The sequence below is a fragment of the Hylobates moloch genome, unplaced genomic scaffold, assembly GCF_009828535.3.
Source record: "Hylobates moloch isolate HMO894 unplaced genomic scaffold, HMol_V3 SCAFFOLD_2, whole genome shotgun sequence".
NCBI classification, from domain to species: Eukaryota; Metazoa; Chordata; class Mammalia; order Primates; family Hylobatidae; genus Hylobates; species Hylobates moloch.
Window position 1 is genome coordinate 142,632,065 of NW_026652277.1, and position 18,609 is coordinate 142,650,673.

The 18,609-nt window shown below is 36.1% G+C and overlaps 1 long non-coding RNA gene across 1 annotated transcript in view; it reads right to left on the reverse strand.

The window, feature by feature from the left end:
* LOC116471659 (uncharacterized) overlaps nucleotides 1-18,609 on the reverse strand; it is a 54,621-nt gene that overhangs the window by 15,593 nt on the left and 20,419 nt on the right. The window contains exons 4-5 of the long non-coding RNA XR_004248838.1: nucleotides 11,117-11,225; nucleotides 7,828-7,870 (exon numbers count right to left, since the gene is read on the reverse strand). This is a non-coding gene — a long non-coding RNA (uncharacterized LOC116471659). The remainder of the gene's footprint in view (nucleotides 1-7,827; nucleotides 7,871-11,116; nucleotides 11,226-18,609) is intronic.

An 18,609-nucleotide genomic window follows, 5' to 3' on the forward strand; every position in this document is an offset into this window, starting at 1 on the left:
TATGTTTCTTTTCTCAGTGCCTGAGTTTCCTCATCTATAAAATGCAGCCATAAACAATACCTATGTTAGAGGGTTGTGGTTAGAATTAAATGAGTTAAGGTATGTAAAGAGTCAAACAATATCTGACCTATAGTAAGTGCGATATGCTTTAGTTAATATTATACTGTTATTGTTTATTTTTTTAAATCATCATGCAAAACAAAGCTGTTATAAGTGTATTTTGCTGAACTTCGTTACTTTTTAGACAGCTAAATGATGCACATCTTCCACAGATGGAAGATTGATTGCATAGAGAGGATTCTTTACAAAATTTTCTCCAAGTCCAGGTATTTTCAATACTTTTTCCTGTTAAGAACATTTAACATGAGATCTATCCTTTTAGCAAATTTTTAAGAGTACAATACAGTATTGTCAACTACAGGTACAATGCTGTACAGCAGAACTCCAAACTTAATCATCTTGCATAAGTTAAACTTCATTCTCATTGTTAAAAGATAAACTTTGGCATAAACTTTTAAAGAGTTTATTTGAGCAGACAGGATTCATAAATTGGGCAGCTTCAAACTAGAAGCAGTTCTGGGGCTCTATCCAGGGGCATGAGGAGAATGCTTTTATAGGGTAAAGATGGAAGCAAGCCAAAGAAAATATTTGATTGGTTAAAGAGGAGCGGTATCCTTATTTGGATCATTCCAGTGGAAAGTCCATATTTAGAGGTGAGTTGGTGCTTTCTGATTGGTTAAGACAATTTATGCAGAGTTGGGCTTCAGTTTGCTTATACAGGAACCCAGGGCACTGGAGCCATCTGAGTCTGCCAGCCACACAATTAATTATTTTAAACCATTTAATAGCAGCTTCCCTTCCTCGCCACTCTCACCTCCTGGTAGCTTCCACTCTACTCTCTGTTTCTGAGATATCTCATATAAATGAAGTCATGCCGTATTCATCCTTCTGTGTCTGACTTATTTCAGTACAATGTCCTTCAAGTTCATCCATGTATTCACATACAGCAGAATTTCTTTCTTCTTTCTTTTCTCCCTTTTTGCAGAGAAAAGGGTCTCTCTGCGTTGCCCAGGCAGGTGTCGAATTCCTGGGCTGAAGTAATCTATCCACCTGCCTCTGTCTGCCTCCCTAAGGGCTAGATTTACAAGTGTGAACCACTACACTCAGCCAGAAGCCAGAATTAATTTCTTTCTTTCTTTTTCTTTCTTTCTTTTCTTTCTTCCTTCCTTCCTTCTTCTTTTTTTTTTTTTTTTTTGACGGAGTCCCGCTCTGTCGCCCAGGCTGGAGTGCAGTGGTGCAATCTCGGCTCACTGCAAGCTCCGCCTCCCGGGTTCACGCCATTCTCCTGCCTCAGCCTCCCAAGTAGCTGGGACTACAGGTGCCCACCAACACGCCCTGCTAATTTTTTGTATTTTTAGTAGAGGCGGTGTTTCACCGTGTTAGCCATCTCCTGACCTTGTGATCCGCCCGCCTCCGCCTCTCAAACTGCTGGGGCGTGAGCCACCGCGCCTGGCCTCTTTCCACTGTATTCCATTGTTTACATATACCATATTTCCTTTATCCAAAATTTTAGTTAAATTTTTGAGTTAAAAATGTAAACTCTAAGTGAAGTATATATTAATAAAAATTCCTTTAAGTGTTTCTTCTATTATTTTTCAAATGCCTCTTACAATTGATATGGTAAAATTTTAAATCATTCTACTAAATTTCTTCTTCAGTATATTAAGTCACTGTTGTGTTATCATGAAAAATATAACTTAGTAAATTCTACCTCTGCTACACGTTCTCTTGTCAAAATATTGCTTGTTATTTTTAACATTATGTAAACCTTAGGGAACGATGGATTTTGTCCCATCTCTTTGAGGAAAAAAACCTTTGATGTTGGAATTCGAAAATAAGATAATTATTACATTTTCTCACCCTCACATGCCAAGAACTCATCAAAATCTTGTCACTTGGCATAAAGTCTCTAACTACTTATCAAGGATGTTAAATCATGCTTATAATATAGTTTTATTATGGCTGCTGCTTATAGAGTGAAGGGTATCCGAATATGCCACCCATAATATGTCACTTTGGCAGAGGCAATTGAGAATCATCAGATGCACAAAGAAGTTTCCCTTATCTGACTAATAGCAGCATATTCTGAGAAATAGGGCTACCATAAATTTCCTCTTCAAGGTGGATGTAACCTTAGAAGGGAGAAGGTGAATAAAACCTACATCAAATCCCCTCTCTAGTGAAGTTTTATGGCCCTGAAAGAGAGGAAAAGACTATTCAAACCTATACAGACGAATATTATCACGTTCTTCTTCCATTTCTTCTCCTAAAAAGAGAAGATCTATTTATCTTTCCCATATATGCCTTTTGTCCCCACTCCCTTTCTCCTACTAAGGTAGGTATATGAGTCTCTAACCATTTAAGGAGCTGTCTTTTGTTGGCTCCCATGTGCATACAGAAAAATTATTTCTCTTGTTAATCTGTCTGCTGTCCATTTAATTCACAGACCCCAAGAAATAAACATAGCAGAGTAGAAGAAAAGATTTTTTCTTCTCCTACAAGGTTTAAATTGTATATTCCCAAATAACAAAATTAAATAATAGACTAATAATCATGCTGACGTTTAAGTTCTTGCCATGTGACTGCCTTTTGGAAGAAATCACTTAGAAACCAAATTAATCTATTTGATACATTAACATAGCACTTTGCTGGATGAGATCCAACATTGATTTGAGTGAGATCAAAGTCTATTCTGTGCAGGTAGTGCTAACACACAAGCCTCATGTCACTTTTAAAAAGGACAGTCTCCATATTGGCCATGCTCATGCTTAGGGAAGGAATCGTCCTGGCTAGCAACCCCTACTGTCCATGCAGCTCATGGCCAATCATGTTTTTGCTATGTTTGGCCCCTCTTCTAACACACTGTCAAATGTCCTCTGTTCCTATGTCCACTGTCATCTACAATTTTTCTTTTAAATATTTAGGGCCCTGCAGACACAACCCCAGACATCTGATACATAAAATGTACCCTTTATATATATTTCATTTTCAACTCATCTGGGCTTTAAAGTTAACAGTGTGAAGGATTTTGCAAATAGATAAGGGAGAACATTTTTCCTTCTAGTTGTAGGTAGCATTTCTTACTCTCATCCTGTGTGAAAGGGAAAATGTAAAGCAATAAACATGTTAGCTTGTTCTTTTTACTTGGGCCTTTTTTTTTTTTTTTTTTGAGATGGAGTCTTGCTCTGTCGCCCAAGCTGGAGTGCAGTACAGTGGCGCCACCTCTGCTCATTGCAAGCTCCGCCTCCTGGGTTCACGCCATTCCCCTGCCTCAGCCTCCCGAGTAGCTGGGACTACAGGCACCTGCCACCACGCCTGGCTAATTTTTTTGTATTTTTTTTTTAGTAGAGACAGGGTTTCACCATGTTAGCCAGGATGGTCTCGATGATCTGATCTTGTGATCCACCCGCCTTGGCCTCCCAAAGTGCTGGGATTACAGGAATGAGCCACCGCGCCCGGCCACTTAGGCCTTTTTTTACTCTCTGAAATGTAGTGCTTCAAACACTAAGTATTTGGCTTTAAAGTTAGCTTGTTTTGTAATATTAAAAGGACAGAAGCAAAATTAAGTATGAGAGGCTACTAAATACAGAGCTCCAGAAAAGCTACACGAATGTGTTTTGCCCCATTAAACCCCAATAATGTAGTAATGTTGTTAATGGCTTGGAACTGCTGTTGGGATATGACTCCAATAGGACTCGTTTGATCAGCAAATTATGTCAAAGAACACAAACAAGTGACTTGAATAAATGGAACATCTTTAAACCTTTTAATTGCTTGTGAAACTTAAGTCTGGAAGCAGTAAAATTGTAACCAAAAATACACGACAATTTTAGTCACTTTTCTGCTTTCAAAGAAATAAAATAGTTGTCTCATACCTACCTCACACAACAAAGCTTTCTGTTGATCATCTATCGAGAATCTTTGTGTTTTCAGTTAATAAGAAGCAGTAGTGTTTAGAATTATTCCTTAAGGGTCTGACTGCCAGTTCTACTTAGAAGAAGGACATGAAATTGGAGAGTCTTGTTCAGTATTGACCATAAAAGCCCTTTGTTCCCCATGAATTAAGGTTCCAGGAGTCATCATTAGTCATCCGATGAGCTTTACATGTACCTTGCTGGACACTAGTACACACACCAGTCTGGAAGACACTCTCCATTCTATAAAATCCCATCTTATCTAACTTAGGACATGCCTATATAATAGACCTATTTGTGCATTTTGAATCCATTGGCCTTATAAATCTATTTAAATTGAATAGCATTGAGACCTTTCAAACAAAGTATGCCTGCAGTAAATGCTGTAGAAGTAAAATAAGTGGTCACACACTCAATTGCCTGTATTCTACAATGTAGAACAGTGAAGGAGAGCAGGCCCAGCAGTGCTGAGGCATAGCAAAGCTTACAATGGGGTTTCTTTCGAGAATGTGTGAGCTGTTTCTTGCGCTGCACTCTAAATACCATGCAGAAGGTCAGGATTTAATTTGCCAGCCTTCCATTGAAGGGTAATTTGAAGCCTGCTTCTTATAGTCTCCCCTCCCCCAATGTGATGAAATTTAGCCCATAGAACATATTTCCACGAGAAAGAGGCATCTGTAGTTCTGCCATTACACAGGCGTCACCTCAGCATTCCTTTCTACCTACCAAAAACTTTTGGAAAAAGGGATTCATTTAATCTCCTTTTTAATGTGACCCAATATGTTTTCACAAATGGGAGATTTTCTCAAATGTGGCATTCATAACACTCTGTGTGGGTTTATGTGGCATGAGTAAATCAAACAGGAACCTCACCATTTTGACAGTCTGATTTAACTGGACCATTTTAAAGCACTAAAGCAGCCAAGAGCAAACACAGACAAGCCAACCAAGGAATTTTTAAGTTGGTCCAATTGAACCACATGTTTATTCACACAGACAACCTCCATCACCTGAAAAACTCCGAATTTAATTATGTTCCATGGTTTTAAGGATTTCATTAGAGATTTTAAAGACAAGAGTTACTCTGTATCCTACCTATCAAAAGAAATATTTGTGGTTAGCAGAGCTGCGCCTGCATGGTCTAGACCCATCATTGCCACTCTTAATCACTACATCATCATCGAAAAATCCCGAGAGCATGCTTGGGCCAGTACTAGACATAATTGTTTGGTTAATTCCATAGGAAGCTTGATTCACTGAATTTAATTGGAGCCAATCTATGCTATTGGTTTTCTCTTTAAGCACCAAGAGGCAAATGAGCCCATTGTGTTTCATGTAGAATAATCAGCTTATAATCTGTTCATTTAAGCAGAAGGCTGACTTAGACAGACTAGCTTTGACCAGACTTACTCAACCACGATGAATTCAACTTCCATCCCAGTTCTACAATGTGGTGACTTTGTATCTGATACCGCAGTGTTTGTGTTGCCAGTGCTTAGTCCTCTGAAGATATACTTCAGTCTACTTCAGGATCCCAAAGAGATGACCAGGAAAACAAGGTCACTTAAGAACAGTTAGCAATTTTCCAGCTACTTAAGAGATAAAAGAAATTCTCTCATACCTTTCAGTCAGCTCTTAAGTTTCATGGTCCATGTAAAGGGAGGAATTGGTTACTGAGAAATCAAAGGATCTCTTTACTGCCAGTGCAACTATGTAGAACTAGGAAATCTATAACCAAAATGAATTATGATACAGAAACACAGATCTTTTGTTCTCTGAACTCCACAAAAACACTGAACAACAAAGAAAGAAACTTCGAACAATAAAAAAAAAAAAAAAAAAAAAAACTAAGTATAGGTTAAAAGGGGGCAGAATTTATTTGGCCAAAGGGAAGAAAAGAAAAACTGACTCCAAGAATACTTGATACATGAAGAGTTCCTTCTTTGTGGTATCTTAGTTATTAACCTCAATGAACCAAGAAGCCAGGGAATGAAGAGCTCTTAAAACATTTTCCACTTCTAAGAATCCAAAATTCTATATTCAAACATGATGATATAATAGACTTGAAAATAGTATAAACAATTTTTTGCATCAATTTAGCAAACACAGTGATGTGTTGATTAACAATGGGGATACATCCTGAGAAATGCATCGTTAAGTGAATTCATTGTGCAAACATCATGGAGTGTACTTACAGAAAGATACAGAACCTACTACACAGATAGGCTATACAGTATAGCCTATTCTCCTAGGCTACCAACCTGTGCAGCGTGTTACTGTACTGAATACTTATAGGCAATTGTAACACAATACTAAGTATTTGCATCTCTAACCATATCTAAAGATAGAAAAGGTACAGTAAAAAAAAAAAAAACTATAAAAGATAAAAAAATGACGCGCCTGCATAGGGTACTTAAATGGAGCTAGCAGGATGGAAAGTTGCTCTAGGTGAGTCAGTGAGTGAATGTGAGGACCTAGGACTCTAGATTTTATAAACACTGTACACTTAAGCTATACACATTTACTTAAAATATTTTTCCAACAATATATGAACCTTAGCTTACTGTTACTTCTTTACTTCATAAACTTTTAAATTTTGTAACTTTTTGACTATTTTCTAATCACACAGCTTAAAACACAAACACAGTACAGCTGTACAAAAATATTTTTTTCTTTATATCCTTATTAATATAGTGTGGACATTTGTCCCCTCCAAATCTCATGTTGAAATGTAATCCTCAATGTTGGAGGCAGGGCCTGGTGGGAGGTGTTTGAATCAGATTCCTCATGAATGGCTTGGGCCATCCCCTTGGTGATAAGTGAGCTCTAACTCTAAGTTCACATGAGATCTGGTCGTTTAAAAGTGTGTGGTATCTCCCACATGCCCTACTCTCTCTCGCTCCTGCTTTCGCCATGTGACGTGATTGCTGCCGCTTCACTTTCTGCCATGATTGTAAGCCTCCTGAGGTCTTGCTAGAAGCTGAGGAGATGTAAGGGCCATGCTTCCTGTAAAGTCTGCAGAACTGTGAGCCAATTAAACCTCTTTTCTTATAAATTAGCCAGTCACAGGCATTTCCTTATAGCAATGTAAGAATGGCCTAATACACTTATTCTATAAGCTTTTTTCTATTAATTTTTTTTTTTTTTTACTATTTAAACTTTTTTGTTAAAAATTAAAACACAAACACACACACATTAGCTTAGGCCTACACAGGTCAAGATCATCAATATCACTGTCCTCCGCCTCCACAATTTGTCCCACTGTGAGGTCTTCAATGGCAATAACATGCATGGAGCTGTTATCTGCTGTGATAACAATGCCTTCTTCTGGAATTCCTCCTGAAGAACCTGCCTGAAGCTGTTTTACAGTTACTTTTTTTTTCATAATCAGAAGGAGTATACTCTAAAATAACAAGTATAATATAGTAAATACATAGAGTCATTTATTATCATTATCAAGTATTAGGTACTGCACATAATTGTGTGTGCTATGCTTTTATACGACTGACAGCACAGTAGGTTCATTTGAGCCAGCATCACCACAAACACGTGAGTAATGAGTTGCGCTGTGATGTTAAGATGGCTACAACATCACTAGGTGATAGAAATTTTTCAGCTCCAATAAAACTACCATCACATATGTGGTTTGTCATTGACCAAAATGCTGTCATGCAGTGCAAACTTTATTTTTAAGAGCTTATTACATATTCAGCTATGTTAATCTTCAACAATGTAATATTTTATTTAGTGTTCCGTAAAAATTGTCTTTGTAATTCTAGTCCTTGAGAGTCATGATACCTGCATTCTGCCTCAGCTCTTTCACTTGGTATATATGAGTATTTATGTCACTTACATGCCGTAAAATCCCATTTCTTATATTCTTTTCAGCTCAGGACCTAAAGCCAAAAAGACCTAAGTTTGAATCCTGTCCCAGATATGTAATAACTGTAATAAAATAACACATTTTAAACATCTGTAAGCTTCAATTTCCCCACGTGCAAATGATGATGGTAATAGTATTTTCCTAATAAGGTTAGTGTGAAGACTAAATGAAACAATGCATGTAAAAGAACTTATAATGCAGAAGTCATAGTAAATGTAAAAGAAATCTTACTATTCTTATATAAGTGAAAACACATATGTTTTTGCAAAGTATTAATTTCTGCCCTTATGGATGTTATATCCTCATGGGGGAGGCAGGCAATAGATAACATAATTCCAGATAGTGGTAAGTGCTGGGCAGGAAAATAAAACAGGAGAAAAATGTCAGACAGTTGTGTGGAAGGTTGTTCTAGACAGGAAAGACCACTCTGCTGGGGCAACATGTGCACAGAGATCTGCATGGTGCACAGACATCAGCCATGCTTACATCTGGAGGCAAAGTCCAAAAGGCCCCAAGAAAAGTATTTAGGCCCCAAGGGGGAAATTAACTTGGGGAAAAGAGAAAATATCTACGGTGGAGTTGGAGGAGAGAAGGGTAACCTAAGTGGAGTCAGGCCAACCTTACAGGCCATAGGAAGGACTTTCTATTGAACTTAACTTTGGAAAGCCATTGAGCAATTTTGAGCAACAGCAGAACTTGATCTCATTTATTTTTAAAGATCATTCCAGTGGCTGCCTTCAGTTACTCTATTACAAATCATAGCTGTACTTTTTGGTATTCTTTCTATCTTTCTTGTACTTTTGTGTCATTTTACCCAAACACCAATTTTCTTTCTGAAAAGGCTCCTGGGTCTGTCTCAAAACATCACCAGGAGAAAAATAAATTTATATTTCTGACTGGGAAATAGGCTCGGTTTTAGCACGTCTTAGGATAAAATGGTATTTTTTGGAATGGAATATGCTACACTGACATTTTAAGATAAACTCTATCATTTTAGTTATGCCAATACAGCTTTTAAATAAGTTTTCTCCATATTGTTATCAATATTTACAATATTTCTCAAATATTCATATGAGTGTATTCATTTGGAAATTTTGGGGGAGCTAATTACCACAATATTACATGTAAAAACTTGTATGTTCTCTAATCACAATGCTGCAAGTTTATAACTATTTTTAACATTAGTGTTTATATAATTTATTTTTAAGGTATAATTTCATATTCTCTGGTTTATTTAGGACTTGATCAAGACCCAAGGAGTCAGTTTAACTGACTATGTGACAGCAAATTTCTTAACCATTTATGACTTTGGTTTCCTCATCTACAAAATAAGGATACTAGATTGAAAGTGATGGGGTTATTTTTCCTTCCACAAATGTTATTGTAAGCATTCAACCGAGCAATTATATATAAATTGTATGCCATTTATTAATTTACTAGGCTAGTCTTTTCATTTAGTCTGGCTTTCCAATACTTCCCTTAACTTATTGATATTTTAACTTTTTACATAGTCTCTTCTTTCTTAGTATCTGACTAGCTCCATATAGAGTAAAAATAAATTTAAAAATTTTTATTTATGTGCTGGTTTTTCTTACATTCCCCAAAATTAGCTTTCTTAATTTCCCTATATGACAATATATTGCCCATAGATTATCAGTTGAAAATTAAATCTTAAATAAGTCCTTGGGAAATAATGTAATTACTGAATAAACCAATTTTGCCTAAAATTGGCTCCTAAACATTATGATTTTGGACTTAAACCAAGTCTTAGGCTCTGAAATGGCACTCCCTCCAAAGCTACTTGGATGGTCTAGATTCTAGACTAAGAAAAGAATGGAAGAGAAGAGAATACTCCAAATGCTGCTGTGTTTCTCTGCCCCTATTTTAGGAGCCTAGATCTAAAGATTTCTTAATTTCTCTTCTACTTCTATGATAAGGTACCTACAAAAGCTGGAGTTAATCCAAAGAAAAGCAATCGTTGGTAACAGATTTAGTAAAAGGAGAACTTAAAAGGCTAACTACTCAATAGTAACAAAAAAGGGGAAATTAAGCAATGCTCACTACATGTCTGGAAAATATTAAATGATGCAGAACAATGGGAAATTTAGATAGGGTATAAAAGCATAAATCAGGAGTCAATGAAAGGGATATATAAGCAGACTAGATTCTGGACGAGCATTTCTCAACTCTCACATGCTGTGTCTCATGGTGTTGCTGGGAATGTTCTCGGAACTGTGGAATTTTTCAGTGTGAAAAACTCATTTCTGTTAGAAATGCAGCTACATAATATTACAATGTGAGCACTTAGAGTAGACTTGACAAAGTGGGATACAGCTAGCACTAAGGAAAAGATAAGAAGGCATAATGTCCAAACAATATTAAAGAAAAGTTATGTATTTACAAGACTAGACAAGAAATTTGCTTTGTGACTGTAAGACAGAATGTAGAACAGCAAAGAGTTTTTCTCAAAGGCACAGTTCAGAAAAGCAATCAAATAAATAATGTGCTGTCTATGGATGCTTTTCAAAAGTCTGTGGGATCTTGTTATATGCAGGAGTGTTTTTATTGTAAATTTTTCTGATTTGTTTTGAGACTTTCAACTGTTACAAATTTTCAGCAACAGTTGTCTTCAAAAGGGTGTCCCACATACAAAAAGATTGTCTACCAATTACATAGAAGAGTGATTTTAATTCAGGGTGGGGGAGATAAGCATCACCACATCCCTAGTTTCTTATATATAGCCCAAGCGACCAGACCTCCATGATTTTCCCCAGAATTATTGATGTGTTGAAGCAAAAAAACTAATTAATTAATTTTTTTTTTTTGAGCCGGAATCTCACTCTGTCGCCCAGGTTGGAGTGCAGTGGTGCAATCTCGGCTCACTGCAAGCTCCGCCTCCCAGGTTAATGTCATTCTCCTGCCTCAGCCTCCCCAGTAGCTGGGAGTACAGGCACCCGCCACCACACCCAGCTAATTTTTTGTGTTGTTTTTAGTAGAGACGGGGTTTCGCCATGTTAACCAGGATGGCCTCGATCCCCTGACCTTGTGATCCACCCACCTCAGATTCCCAAAATGCTGGGATTACAGGCGTGAGCCACTGTGCCCGGCCAATTAAATTTTTTTAAGTTTGAGAAAAATGTGCTCTAAAAAATATTTCTAACATTGTAATCAATCTGTGTATTAGTCCTTTCTCACACTGCTATAAAGAGTACTACCTGAGACTGGGTAATTATAAAGGAAAGAGGTTTAACTGACTCACAATTCTGCAGACTGAACAAGAAGCATGGCTAGGAGGCCTCAGGAAACTTACAATCACGCAGAAGGTGAAGGGGAAGCAGGAGCCTTCTTCACAAGGCAACAGGAAGGAGCTGTGCAAGAACAAGGAAGTGCAACACTTTAAAACCATCAGCTTTCATGAGAACTCACTCACTATCAGAACCGCATGGGGGAAACTGCCCCCATAATGCAATCACCTCCCACCTGATCCCTCCACTGACACATAGGTATTACAATTCAAGATGACATTTGGGTAGGAACACAGAGCCAAACCATATCAATCTGTGATTACCTGACTAGCTTTTAAAAAAAAAAAAAAAAAAAAAAAAAAAAAACACATCATGAAATTATTTAAAACGAAATTTAAGGGATCTGTAGACCATATGCCCTGGCAATTAAACTGTTCATAAGAAATAGTAATGAGTCTATCAACTATAAGTTTTTTCCTTATTATTCAAAGATAATATAATTTTGCATTTAGTTATGTCACTTTAGGCGCTAACTTTAACTTATTGAAATGTAACTTTATTTGAAGAGCCATATTACAATTTGCACAGAAGCTTTAAAGGATAAAGTGAATTTTCTTTTTTTTTTTGAGAGGGAGTCTCGCTCTGTTGCCCAGGCTGGAGTGCGGTGGCGTGACCTCGGCTCACTGTAAGCTCCTCCTTCCAGGTTCACGCCATTCTCCTGCCTCGGCCTCCTGAGTAGCTGGGACTAAAGGTGCCCACCACCATGCCCGGCTAATTTTTTGTATTTTCACTAGAGACGGGGTTTCACTGTGCTAGCCAGGATGGTCTCGATCTCCTGACCTCATGATCCACCCGCCTCGGCCTCCCAAAGTGCCAAAGTGCTGGGATTACAAGTGTGAGCCACCACGCCAGGCCAGGATAAAGTGAATTTTTTTAGGAAGCAAATAGATTATATGAGATAAGATGATAAAGGAAGTTTTATTTTACCTACTCATATAAGAGTCCTCTTTTTAATCTAATTCTGAAGGAGAATTTTGCCTGAAGAAAACACATGTAATTAAATGGTAAATTTAAGCCATCTCAGGTGCCCATACATATTGACCATATTTAATTGCTTAATTTGATTACATTCTAGAATACTTTTAAAATTGTTAATATTGTGAAACATTCTGAATGATGAAAAGAGGTTTATAATATTGCTACTCTTAATGAATGTTTTACAAATGTTCAATGCTTAATAAGGTTTCAGGTAAGAAAAAAATACAAGGGAAATGATAAGAATAGCTGTTCTGTTGAGAATTATACAATATCTAATTTGGATAACACAATGACAGTCTTAATTTGTTCCAACATTCACTTGTATATTAGAATGAACAGCTGGTTAATTTAATAACTTCTGTTATAATTCATTTGCTTCTTTGTTATAATTTTTGTCTGCTTGTTGTTTGTCATTTAATACCATGGAAATATTTAATTCTTAATATAAATATAACATTTAAAAATTGCACAAATATTTCCTTCTTCATGAAACAAAAAAAAATGTTTCTAGTATTTGGATTATTCTCATGTGATTGTAGCTCTCAATAAATTGAATTCTCATTTCTGACTTCTCCTAAAACTTTTCCAAAGAACATAAAATTGGACAAATTATTTCATTCTGATTCCACAATTCTACTACTAAAATTAGGTTCTTATTTATTTGTTCATTTTAGTTATGACATAAAGTCAAGATGACCTATTTGTGAAAGTTTCTTCCATTTCTTTCCCAAAGCAGGCCATTATGGACAACAATAGTTTCTCTCGTCTCTTTATTTTTTTAAGGTCTCTGATGAAATTCTGTTGCTTTTATAACTAAATTCTTGAAGCACAAAGTCCTCTGTGCCAGAAAGCATTTACAGGAGTAAGTATAACACTTCAAACATTATTATATGGGACGGAACTGTTAGGTACATAGAAGAGGCCTCGTTAACTGGATCTGCAGTTCAATCAATGCACTATAATCCAACTGTTTCAAATTATTAATGGGAGACTTTAAAAACCATAGTTTATTAGAAAGGTGCATATGAGACCTGAGACATATTTCCTCTAACTACTGATCTGTAGCTTGGTATCTTAATTTCTTGTACCAATAAAATCATGAATGCCTATGTAAAGCAATTGTTGAATAAAATAATATGTTATTGGCTATCATAATATTGTTCATCTACTAAGCAAATTAATATCTATAATAGGCAGTAGATTAATATCTTCAATACACCTAAACCAGTAAGTAGAAAAATCACCAAAGATTATGATTAGGACTCTTCTCTCTTTCTCTCTCTCTCTTTTCTCTCTCGGCTTGTGGGCCTAAATAAAGAAAACATGCTTCTGTCTATACCATATCATATTATTTACGGAAATTCTTTTTTATCCTATCCTGACAGTAACCAAAATCATCGCCTCAACTCTCCCTTCTGTTTTGACTGTGAGGTTTTGGTTTTTAGCAATAAGTATAACTTAAGAATTAACCAAGTTGGGAAATTTTTATTTGGCATTTATCTTCTCTTTTAGTTTTTGAAAATTCTGCTAAATGTGTTCTGTGTTTTGTTTATTTAGTAGTAAAGAAAAATTGCATAATTTTTAAATGGAAATAATTGAGAAATTCCAAAATCATTAAGGGATTTCAAAATGTGGAAACTTTAAGAACAGAAATGTTGTTCTGGACTAAATATCTAAACAAGAAAGCTAACAAACTGATGTTTTTCATTTCTGTATTTTATTTTTTTTTTTATATTCAAGTTGTCTTCTGTGAAGGATGACAGAATGTTAGATCTCAGCGAGATCTTAGAGGCCACCTAGTTCGGCCTCTCATCACTCAAACATGAGAACTGAAATCATGAAAGCTAGATAACTTGATTCAATTATATAACCAATTGATGACCAATTTAGCACTAGAACACCGTGTTCTTTCCACTCAACCCCAACTTGAATGAACTAATTAACTTCTTTGAAAAGAGTTATAATTCTATTTGCTTTTATACACTCATCCCAAGGGTCTAATGTTCCAAGAAAGCTTGCTCTCCTCCCAGTTACCTTTACAAGACACCTTGGGTAGATCTTCAGTAGACACATCTTCTTCCCTTCTTAAGGTAAGAATGGAAGGGTGGAATTGTTATCTACTATATCCTACCTTTTTATCTATGGACATTGTGCCTTCTCTGAGATCTCTTCAATATATTCCAATGAACTAGCATCACCACCAGGCATTTTAAAATGACTTTCAGAGTGGTGCAGAGGCAAGATGATAGCAAAAGAGAAGGTACTGAAACGTAGGAGGTTATCAGGAAATAAAATGAAGTGCAGATAAATGGAGAACATCCAGATACAATTACATTTGAAACCAATAAATCTAAGGTAATAGAAATACATTTGTGTGGATGTTCCATCTGGAAAATTAGGTCAAACCATTTAGTCCATTAAATCACAATAATTTATCCAATATTTTGCTTGCTAAGGAAGTAAAGAAGGAATTTTTAATGCCAAATATATGGCTAAATACTCTCTTCCAGAACATTTTGTAATCATATTTTGATTGCACGGTTTCAGAGAAACTGCTTTTCCTATCCAAATCCACTGCTGTTAACTCCTTAAAATTATACCCTGTTTCTATCCTAATAACTTCCCCACTCCCACCTTCCCCCCTCCTCTAAGTGAATACTCTCCTGTTTTGCTTCTGCCTTTCCTAATTTATCTCACAGAGTTCCTTGCCAGGATCACAACTGGTAGTGAGAATTTTACCTCACAGTTTCAACCCCATGTTAGTGAATCCCAATCTGAGTACCTTGTTTCTTTTTTAAATTTTTTTTTTTTTTTAATTTCAGTAGTTTTGGGGAAACAGGTGTTTTTTAGTTACATGGATAAATTCCTTAGTGGCAATTTCTGAGATTCTGGTGTGCCTGTCACCCAAGCAGTGTACACTGTACCCAGTGTGTGGTCTTTTATCCCTCAACCCCCTCCCATCCTTCCTCCTGAGTCCCCCAAAGTCCATTATATTATTCTTATGCTTTTTTACTCTGGTAGTTTAACTCCCACTTGTAAGTGAGAACATACATATTTGGTTTTCCATTCCTGCGTTACTTTCCATAGAATAATGGTCTCCAACTTGACCCAGGTTGCTGCAAATGCCATTATTTCATTCTTTTTATTAGCTGAGTAGTATTCCATGGTGTATATATACCACATTTTCTTAATCCACTCTTTGGTTGATGGGCATTGAGACTGTTTCCATATTTTTCCTATTGTGAATTAGTACCCTGTTTCTTACTACAGAGTAGTTCTATATTTCCAGCTGCCTAAAGGGCATCTTCTCTTGGAAGGGCAACCATTAAACAATCAACACACAAGGCCAGGTGCAGTGGCTCATGCCTGTAATCCCAGCACTTTGGGAGGCCAAGGCTGGCAAATCACTTGAGGTCAGGATTTCAAGACCAGTCTGGCCAACATGGTGAAACCCCATCTCCATTAAAAATACAAAAATTAGCCAGGCGTGGTGACGGGCGCCTGTAATCCAAGGTACTCAGGAGGCTGAGGCAGGAGAATCATTTAAACCCAGGAGGCTGAAGTTGCAGTGAGCTGAGATCACACCACTATACTCCAGCCTGGGCGACAGAGTGAGACTCCGTCTCAAAAAACAACAACAAAAAAAATCAACACAATCACTACTGAGGAGACAACGGTCAGAATTTTAAAGAAAAATAAGAAAAAAGCCCTAACCTCAAAGTACTTAAAATTATCTGTAGATCACAATAGATGGACTAACAGAGAAACAGAAAATAAGAAGAAGAGATTAGTGGGTGATAATATTTGAAAGCTAAGTGAGGTTGCAGGCTGCAAATGTTCTCAAGACTCCAAAAATCAGTGTAAATATCAACAGGTGATGAGAGAAGACTGTCTTCTGTCTTTACTCATTCATTAAACAAATATTTTGAGGCATGTAAGGCCTAAATATCAAGCCTTCTTCTAAACACTGGGGCAGATTTTACGGTAGTGAAAAACTGTCACAGAGTTCTATTTCATATGGAGCCTTCATTCAAATGAAAAGTCAACAAATAAATAAGCAAAATAAATAAAAAAGATAATTTCATCTGGTAATAAATGCTATGAACAAAATAACTCTGGGTAATGTGACAGAATAACTGAATAACTGTGGAGGTTATATTTTGGCTGAGACCTGGATTCGGAGAAGGAAACAGCTATGCCTAAATGGGGCTGAATGGGGGTGGGGAAAGTACATTCTAAGCAAGGGAAATAGCAGGTGCAAAGGCCCTGAGATAGAAATAAGCTTGGCATATACAGGAGTCTCATAGGTATACAGCATAGTGTGAGAAAGTGAGAACATGATGGGATGAAGTCGAGAAAGTAAAATGAGCCAGATCATGTTTTTGCCCAAATAAGAGGTTTCAATATTCATTCTGACTGTTCATGATAACAATAAATTGATAGCACTTGATTTTACAACATAAACAAATCTACTGAATATGTCATTAGAAATAGGATAACTAGCAAATAAAGCACATATTCGGAAACATAATATCTGTTAGTGTTTTAACCAGTATTGTTTAAGGCTCAGAGACATGAAGATGGTCACTAGAGAAATATGTTATTTGCAGACTAGGGATGCTTCAACAGAAGCTAGGTTAAATATATACACAAGCCATCTTTTGCTTAAAGCTTCAGTTTTCCACATACTTTGACACCAGGAAGGGAGATGTCCTAGAGAAAGACTTTAGCAATTTGGTACTTGAGAGAGCCGCTTGGAAATTGGTCTTTGGATCAAATTATAAATTAATACATTGATATTTACTTTGTTCTTCTTTTGTGGAACTCTACTTTGAATATTTTTAGCTATATTTCATCATATAGGAAACTAGTTAGACCTGAGTGAATTAACAAAGTTTATTCATTTATTCTACAACAAACATTGTGTTCTGACCACATAACTGATCCGATGCTGTAAGCTTCAGTTATAAGATGTACAAATGATGGCCCTACCTTCAAGGAGTAGATGGTCATGGGGAAGAGAGATGAGCAAACAAATAATTACATGACAGTGAAATAACTGCTGTGTTGGAGGTAAGCAGTAGACCATGTGTGTAGAATATTGATACCCAGGAATAACTTCAAATCAAGCCAGAAAAGACAGGAAAGGAAAAATGAGGGAACCACTTGCTTAAAGACACAAATATTCTAACTCACTAAACATTTATTTTTTAAAAAACTAAGAACATGGTGGTGTTGATAACCAATAAAATACAGTGCAATACAATGAAAATTTTTATTTAAAAATGTGTATTTGGAGAAAGAAAATCTACCTAAAATCAGTAGGTAGATTTAGTGAATGTTAGATTAACTTAAAATATTTGTCTGAAAATATTCCATGAGAAAAGCCGTACCTTCTGTGATTGCTCACACATACGACGCATGTCATAGGACTATGCCATCTGTTTAGCAAATCATTTATTGTCTTCTGGTTCAAGGGTAATTGTGAGATAGCGTACTGATAGCTGGAAAGTCTCTTTTCAAAGTAGTCTGGAAGAGATGCACAGGTGCAACAATTTACAATAATATTTTTAAAACAGAATATATTTCACTCTTTCATGTCTAAATTCCTATAGAGAGCCAAAGAGAGCAAGAAGATATTTGTTAATGGACAATGTCTTTGAGGGACTTGGAGCTTATTCCTATCAGGCCACGTTTCTCCCAGAAACCATCTTCTCTAGTTTTCACTCTGGATTAAATCTGAATTTCTGTATAAAACAATTAGACTTAGTTTGTGCTTTTCTCTCCTTTTCGTGAATAATTTAGTTTATCTGTAAATTACTAATTGGGTTATTGATAATTTTAGATTAATATCATTAGAATTACATTTTAAGATTATAAAGATTAATATGGAATTGAAATTTCCCCTGATGCTTATTTAATTGAATGGGGCACAAAGAAGCTTTCTAAAACATCTTCAAGCAAACCCAACAAGAGTTTTAAATAAGATTACATTTTAGTCATTCTCACAAATAGTTCTGATTTTGTTCCAACATTTTAACAATTTTAAATTGTTTCAACAATTTTATGAAAAGTTTTAAACATAAAGAAAATTGGAAAGAATATTATGGTAAACACTCACATACCCACCACCTAAATACTACCATGAATATTTAACTATGTTTATTTTTCATTTATCTATTCATCTATCCATCTCTCCATTCATTAATCCATCTGATGTTTTTGATATAATTCCAAATAAATTGCTGACATCTGTACACTTCCTTTAAATACTTGAGCATGCATATTTAGAGTATTTTTTAAATTTATAAGCATTGGCAAATGTATGTATTGATATAACCCAACCCTGTACCAAGACTTTATCATCCCCTCAGAAAGTTCCCTCACTCTCCTTCCCAAGGAATCCCTTCCTCTACTGCCAAAGGCAACTATTGTTCTGATTCTTTCTCCTATGTTTTATATTGACCTG